This window comes from Pyxicephalus adspersus, chromosome 4, assembly GCF_032062135.1.
Source record: "Pyxicephalus adspersus chromosome 4, UCB_Pads_2.0, whole genome shotgun sequence".
NCBI lineage: Eukaryota > Metazoa > Chordata > Amphibia > Anura > Pyxicephalidae > Pyxicephalus > Pyxicephalus adspersus.
The window spans coordinates 5,108,016-5,116,127 of NC_092861.1; the positions used below are offsets into that span (position 1 = coordinate 5,108,016).

Consider the following 8,112-nt stretch of genomic DNA (forward strand, 5'->3'; position numbering starts at 1 on the left):
ACATAGCTGTATTATGTTGGGAGCATACAATCATCAACAGACTGTTTCAAGTTTGTTGTCCCTCATTATTGTAGTGTATGGAATTTTTATACAAGCAGAAAGTGAGTTCTAATAAATTCTATTTGGACAAACAGGAGGTGTGCATTTGAGGGGAAACATGAAAAGTCATACAAGGCACAGATGGGGATTGAACCCACGATCTTTGGTTTACGAGACCAACGCCTTACCACTTGGCCACTGCGCCACCTGCAGGTTGTTTGAATGTATTAGGAATTCTCACCTGACAGCCTTGAGGGTGTTTGGGTTGCATCCAAATTATCTATCTGACTATACAAGATTTGGCACCTTTCCTTTTACTGGGGATCCCTCTGCCATAAATTATAGGTCTGTTCCAGGCCACATTTGGGGTGTCCAAACACTTAATATATATAAAAAATGATGAATTCATCTTTTTTATGAATTGTGCTAGCAGTGAAACATTTAGATGGCTTTCCCCTTTTAACTTGGCCACCAATGGCTTCAAATGTAAAATTCTGGACCTGTCTTTGAATCAAATATGAAATATAAACGAGAAAGTTGCCACAAGGCACAGATGGGGATTGAACCCATGATCTTTGGTTTACGAGACCAATGCCTTACCACTTGGCCACTGCGCCACCTGCAGGCTGATGGAATGTATTAGGAATTCTCACCTGACAGCCTTGAGGGTGTTTGGGTTGCATCCAAAATATTTATATGACTATACAAGATCTGCTACCTTTCCTTTTACTGGGGATCTCTCTGCAATAAGTTATAGGTCTGTTGCAGCCCACCTTTGGGGTGTTTAAACACTCAATATATATGGAATTCATCTTTTTTTATGAATTGTGCTAGCAATGAAACATTTGGATGCCTTTCTCCTTTTAACTTGGCCATCAATGGCTTCAAATGTTAAATTCTGCACTATCGAAAATGACATATAAATGAGAAAGTTGCCACAAGGCACAGATGGGAATTGAACCCATGATCTTTGGTTTACGAGACCAACGCCTTACCACTTGGCCACTGCGTCTGCAAGTTTGACTATGAGGATATAAAATGTAAAACTACAGCTTAGTGTTATAACACACTGCATTCCTGGGTGGCTACGTTCATTTCCCCACTGCACCATTGTATCTATGGAGAAAGCCATGGCTCCTATCAAGTCTGGACACACATTGATGGAGTCTAAACTTTATAGATCAAATGAACCTTGTTAACTCTAAAGGGTTGACATTACAAAACTTGGGCTATGGGTTCATCAGCTTCTCACATTCAGGACAAAAGGAAAGAACAGGGACGTAAAACCATGCCAAGCTCAGATCTTTATTGATACCAAGTAACCTGAGATAATGCCAGAACCAGCACACTTAGCATGCATGGGTCAAGGTATATTCTAGAAAACATCAGGAACAGGCAAGCAGGGGCGGACATAGTGAAGTGCAAAGTGTGCCACTACACAAGGGCCCATGACCCTCCTCAACTAACAGGTGTCCCCACTGGAACCCCAAAAGATTCCAGCAGGGGGGCTCAAGTCAGTTCAGTGCAAGGGCCCACTGTTGGCTATGTTCGCTCCTTGCAGGGTGGGTGAGTTTCTTTTATTGCAGAATAATGGAGGGTCTCCTATCTTATTGTGCTACCCATTGTACTGTACAGTGCCGTCATTGACTGCACAATATGATACTCGCCATATATGTGCACTAATATGTCCACTCGCCATATAGCGTTGCCTAAAAACTCCCTGTGCTAAAACCCTTGGATCCCATAAACAATTTGTTGTGCAGACCTAAAACTTTTAGGTTATGCAGAGGACCCTTGTGACTATTAGTACATTAAATTTCAGCCCCCTAGCCTTGGGAAGTTTTTAGATACCCTGAAATTAACACCACTGACTACATGCTGGCAGTGTTAAACAACTTACAATACACATTGCTTGGTTTGGGCTCCATTCCACTGCACATTTCCATGCATTGTTCTATGCTCTGCATGCATAGGCAGCCAACTGAACCACAATCACACAGAAATGCAAAGCATGCTCACAGCAGCGCAATACCATGCGTTGGTATGCAAAAATATGGTGGTTCAGGGGTGCAATTAAAAATAAATTGCCACCCAGCCAACCAACTCCCTTGTTTGCTGCAATAATGTGCTGAATTTTTCAATACACTAATAAAAATCAACCCTAAAGGATTATTTTTTCATTTTACTGATTAGGTGTGTGAAGTTGCAGTCAGTGACCACATGGTGGCAGAATTGAACAACTCACCAAACACAACTCCTGGTTGGTTTGGGTTTCGCACCCTCAGGCGTTCCTCCTTCTGCAGAGCACAATAGATCAATGTGAATGGTGAGCTATTAATGTGCTAGAAAATGAACGATGATATTACAATGTGGAATTAACGCAGCAGCTCAGGTAACATTACCACGCATTTTAAATATCGTAATGAAGCAAATGCATCATGTTTTGTTGGCAGGGTTTAACATTTGCAATAGACAAAGCCGGTATGTCTTTATAAATGGACATTATTATAATACGTATAATGCAAACATTGCGTACGTTCGTGGAAGCTTCACTTACCATTAAAGATAAAATGCCTCTGGATTTCATTTTTTAATCTCTGACCCGAAACAAGAGTATAGAGACCATGAGTATAATTGGCCTGTTAATATACTATTGAAATCCATTGATAACTTCTCATGCTCAGCAGAACATGGGGGGGGGGGGTAGATGAGGGGAGCCAAGAAGTTTGAACTTACTTCCTCTCCTAGGGTGACAACGCCGCTCCTTCATAGACACTCCAGTGATTGTATGTTGTCATACAACATTTTTTTTGGTTCAGGTATCCCCCCAATCCATTTATAAGTCCCCCTATGGGAGATTACATAAAGTCATTGCGTTAAAGTGTATTTTCACATTTGTGCCTTGCAGCCTTCCTTTAAAAACTATCGCTGAAAGCAGATACAACACTAAATTTAGAGATTCACCATGAGTAAAAGAGTTTATATTTAATGAGCAGAATAGTCCGCTCTGTCTCATTCCGTATTCCCAGCTGAAGCTTCGCACTTGGCCCACTGAAGCGTTATGTTTAATTTTTTATCGCTTGTTTTGTGAGAGCAGAACGAGAAGCTTGACTTCGGCTTTACTGAGAGGTTGTCACTTTCTCAGGCAGATTAACTCGAGAAGAGGAGCAGAATTAACATATACGCAGTGGTTTGTATTGGGTGAATTAAATGGGTATAAAATGGGCAAATTGTAGCTTGAATAGGGGTAATGTGTAGGCTGGGAAGATCCAGTGTGTTATTATCTGTATTAGTTGTATACAATAGAAATGATTTCCTGCTGAATATAATAACTAATTCATATGGAAAAACCAAAGGCGATTACTAATGAGTTATGAGAGAATCCACCTCAAGGTACAGATGGGGATCAACCCCGTGAACTTTGGTTTACAAGACCAGCTCCTTAACACTTGGCCACTGAGCCATTCATGTACCCATGAGAGCAGTTAGTGGGATCTGGCTTTAGAAGGATGGCATAGGCTAGGTGCAGTATCCATGTAGTACAGTGAAAGTCTCGTAAACATTTTGGGGTTTTACCCCATCTGTGCCTTGTGGTAACTTTTCTCATATGCCTTTCATGACCTTCCCATGATGGACGGCCAGAAGCAAATGCCAAGTCAAACTTAGAAGACATCAAGATGGTTGGGTAAAAGTGTGAAGGTGTCTGCATGTATGTCTTCTTTCATAAATTTTGAGATACCCAACTTTTGCTCATTGTCCATCTTAAGGGTTTAGTGGGCTTTGTATCCTTTGATGCCCAGGCTTGGTGGGAATCATGACTCCCTCAATAGATAAAGTGGTTCAGTGGAGGAATTACCACAGTATGATGGTATTTTACATGTTATCACCTATTCCCAAACTTTCCATGGCCAAGTGGTAAGGTTTTGGTCTCATAAACCAAAGATTGCGGGCTTGACCACCCATCGTGAGTTATGCTTGATCTTCTCATATGACATTTGTAATGCTTCCATGATGGACCATTCACTTACAGGTTTGTTGCCCTTTCTAGACCTTTGTGCTACTTCTCTCTTTCAATAGAGTTCTTTTCATAGTTTTTATGTCTATAGTTAAGGTTTACTAATCTTAAACCCCATTGGAAAGCACTTGCAAGTTGCAGTGGTCAAGCAGTACAGCTTAATATACCCTAAATATGGCTTAATTTTAAGATTTATTAAGCTACACCCCCCTAAGATTAGCAAAAACACAGAGATCTAAAAACAATATTTAGGCATTTGTGGTACATACAATACATGTAGATACTTGACTGCAACCATGGATGTGTTCAATTTAGCAGTCCAACAAGGGAACATTAGGATAAAATATCTATTTTTCACATGGAACTGATAAAGTTTGAACCTATGACCTTTGGTTAACATAATAAATAGCTGAACGCTTGACCACTAAACAACTCTGTCCAAACATTTGAAACTGGATAAAATGTGACCTGGGTGCTCTGATCACTGCTGGTGATGTTCTTCAGGTAAATCTTAATAATTTCAATAATTTCTTGTACAACTCTTATATTTGCACTTTGGTAAATGTCCTTTCTAACCATTGACCATGGGAACTGACCTTTTGTTTTTTAGTTCCAAGTTCACTTACATCTTTAGGGTTTAATAGGCTTAATCCACTTTGGAAATCACATGCAAGGTCCCAAGCTTGCGAAATATGGTACATTGGGTCAATGGTAAAGCATTGGTCTTGTAAACCAAAGTTCGTGAGTTCAATCCCCATCTGTTCCTTGTGGTTGTTATAGCTTGTCCTCTGCATCCTCTGATAGACTACAAGGTGCCAAATTGAAGAACTTTAAGGCAGTGTAGTGTTAAGTTGAAACGTATCTGCTTGTCTCACTGATAAAACAAATGCATAAAATAGGTAATAGTCAATGTGATCTTTAGGACCATCTCCCTTCCAAACACTTTGGGGGTCATGTCTGGGATTCTTCTATCCACCTCCTTCAGCTTCAACACCACTGTCTGTTTCATTCAGGGTTCCAGGCTGTCTCCTGCTGGTGGTGCCACTGGGGCCGGTCCCACCAGAGCAGAGGTGGCCGGGTGTCTTATGGTGGCTGCAGCCGGGGCGGAGTGCTTTGTCTTCTGCGTAGAGTTCTTTGTAGCCATTTCTGCAAATTCGGTTTCGGACACAGCAGGCTTCATCTTCGGATTCCTTGGTGTCCTCTCCTTGTTGGCTTTAGAATGGCAATTCTGTGCTCACCCCAGCGGTAGTGACACAAAGGGGGGAAGGGGTGATCGCAATCTCGTTCCTGGAGAGGGCTAAGCCTATACCAGCAAGTAGGTGAAGCCAAATTTAATAGACGATCCTACAAGGCCAAGCAGAGGGTACCTCACCAGGGCCTAATGGCTTAGATGGATACAAATTGTTGAGGAGGCTGAACCATCTTTTCAATATTACATTACAAAATCTACCTGCCAAATCCCAGGATATTCTAAAAACATAGAAGCAAAAGGAGGCATAGAGAGACTTTCCAGGCAGTATTGACATCAAATTCTCAAAAATTCAAATACAAAAATTCAACTTTTAAAACAATATATATAACATACAAAACATATAAATTGTGTCAATAATGTGTGACTAAAAACCAACAAAACCTCTACGTGTATCGTGGGGCTTGCCCACTTCTTCAGGAGACTTGGTTCTACGATTAAGAATACATATATACAAATTATACACAATACCTCAATAAAATGGTATATAACAAAGTTTCAATAGATTACCAGATTTTCAAACCCCCCTCAGATCTCAAGAGGTTGTGGGACAAAAGGGGCAGGACAACAGGGGGCACTATATCCGCAACCCAGGACCTCATAAGGTTGCTATCGGGCTAGTCTTTTTTCACCTTTTCTCTATATTTCACAAAATGATTTAGGTCAATTGCACATCACCCAAAAAACCTATTTTCCAAAAAATTGCATATTCAAAAACACGAAGCCGGAGCGGGATTTGAGAAGGGTCTGAAAGTCCCTGAAGGGTATTAGAGTTATTGATTTCCTGATATTTGATTGGGTTTCTATTTGAGGCAACACAAGAGGTTAAGTTATGGGATGTTCCCCTCCATGTTATTCTCTACCTTCCTTTTTTGCTTTGTTCACTTTTGTGGAGGATCCCACTTTACTTTTATTTTTGCTATGTTATAGTTAATTGTCATATGTTTTGTATTGTTATTTTACAATTGAGAGCCGAGAGGCTCTAGGTTTATGTCTGTGTTATTTTCTATACAAGCTTTGTATTAATACTCAATAAAAAAGGATTGTAACAAAAACACGAAGGCAGCCAAGTTGTAGTCTAGTGTGGTAAGTAAAGGTGCGTACACACTTCCAATTTTTATCGTTCCAAACGAACGACGAACGATCGATTGGGCAAAAAATAGTTCGTAAAAAAGTAACCAACGACGCCGACGAACGAGGAAACTCGTTGGAAACGAACGACAGGACCGGCGGATCGGATTGGACGACGATCGTTGAACATCGTTCGTGTGTACGGTCGTTCGTTGATCGTCCATGGGCTGAGCATGCGTAATGAACGAACGTTCGTTCACTTTCCTGTCGTGCACATAGTTCCTCTATCGCTTAAACGATCGTATCTATTGTGTGTACAATATCTACGAACGATCGTGTCGTTATCTCTATGTGCAGGATCGGTACTATACGATCGTTCGTATATATCGTGCAGGATCGTTCGTCGTTCGTTTTCCAACGATAATAATTGGAAGTGTGTACGTAGCTTTAGAGTCAAATTCCCAATATCAACAAACATTCAGAATCAACAAAACAAGGGTAGATATCTTTCCCCATATTCTAAGGTAAGATAAGCCAAATAGTATATCCTTGTGTTCTTGCCCATCCACCATGTATAACTCCCAATTAAACCTAGATCCAGGACAACCAGATATTTGTCTACGAGTTAGTCAGCTAATAAAAGTAAATCATTCATTATAGTAACAAAGGGTTAAAATTCACACTATCCACTAACATTATATACCACTATTTTGATAAATTCTGCGTACTCACATATTTAGATCCACTTGAGGCTACCACAAGTGTGTAGTTATTTGCACATATAGATCATTAAACCAAGATTGCAAAATTCAGTCCCCAGCGTAGAGCATCCCTGTGTCCAATCTAGCTTTATCCCCAAACTCTACTGAATTTTATTATGTGAATTGTTGAGAATTTGATGTCAATACAGCCTGGAAAGTCCCTCTCTGCCTCCTTTTGCTCCTTTGTTTCTAGATACAAAATTGTTCTCCACCATCTCAGTTTAAAATGCCTTGACACCCCTAAGGACAAATGTAGATTTTTTTTAATTTTTATTATAAAAGTAGAAAAACAAGATAACCTGAAAAAACACAACCAAAATAGCATACTTCTGCAGAAACTAACAAAAACTTATTTTTCCCTAGAAAATAAACTCTATCTTGGTTAACAAATCTGTCCAGAGTAGAGAAAATCCTCGGGTAAGAAACAATATAAAGTCCATTTTCTTGGTAAATAGAAACAATAAAGTCAATTTTTGGTAACAAAGTCCAGCTCTCTAAGTGATCATAAAAGTAAATATTTTGTAGGGCAAAGGAAAGGAAAAAAAAAAAACATTAAGGAAACTCCAACAAAAAATCCCCCTTGGTTAAGGAAAATCCAAAAAAAATTAAATCCACCTTGGTTGAGGAAAGGGGAAGCCAAATGAAAAGTCCATTTTTATGGAAAACGTTGAAACAAAAACGCATCCACCTTGGAGAAAAAAGAAACAAAAAAGTCCATACCTAAAATTGAAATTGTGCCATTTGGCAAAGGAAAAACACAAATTTTGCTTTGCTGTCCACCTCCATGGGCACAGACAACTCATAGGCAGAGCACCTCATACACATTAATGCAAAAGTACTCCCCCAAACCTTCAGAGCTAGCCCATAAGGAAAAAGCACCCTCCATAAAAAAAAGTGGCACACAAATTCACAAAATTTAAATAAGTATACAGTCACATATTCCAGGTAAGTACACATATTCCTTATTTGATGTTAAA

The 8,112-nt window shown here is 39.8% G+C and overlaps 2 non-coding genes across 2 annotated transcripts; both read right to left on the reverse strand.

The window, feature by feature from the left end:
- Positions 1-172: 172 nt before the first annotated feature.
- Positions 173-244, reverse strand: TRNAT-CGU (transfer RNA threonine (anticodon CGU)). Its single transcript has one exon. It is a non-coding gene; the product is annotated as a tRNA-Thr (tRNA).
- A 340-nt stretch (positions 245-584) lies between these two features.
- Positions 585-656, reverse strand: TRNAT-CGU (transfer RNA threonine (anticodon CGU)). The gene has a single exon. It is a non-coding gene; the product is annotated as a tRNA-Thr (tRNA).
- Between the last annotated feature and the right edge of the window lie 7,456 nt (positions 657-8,112).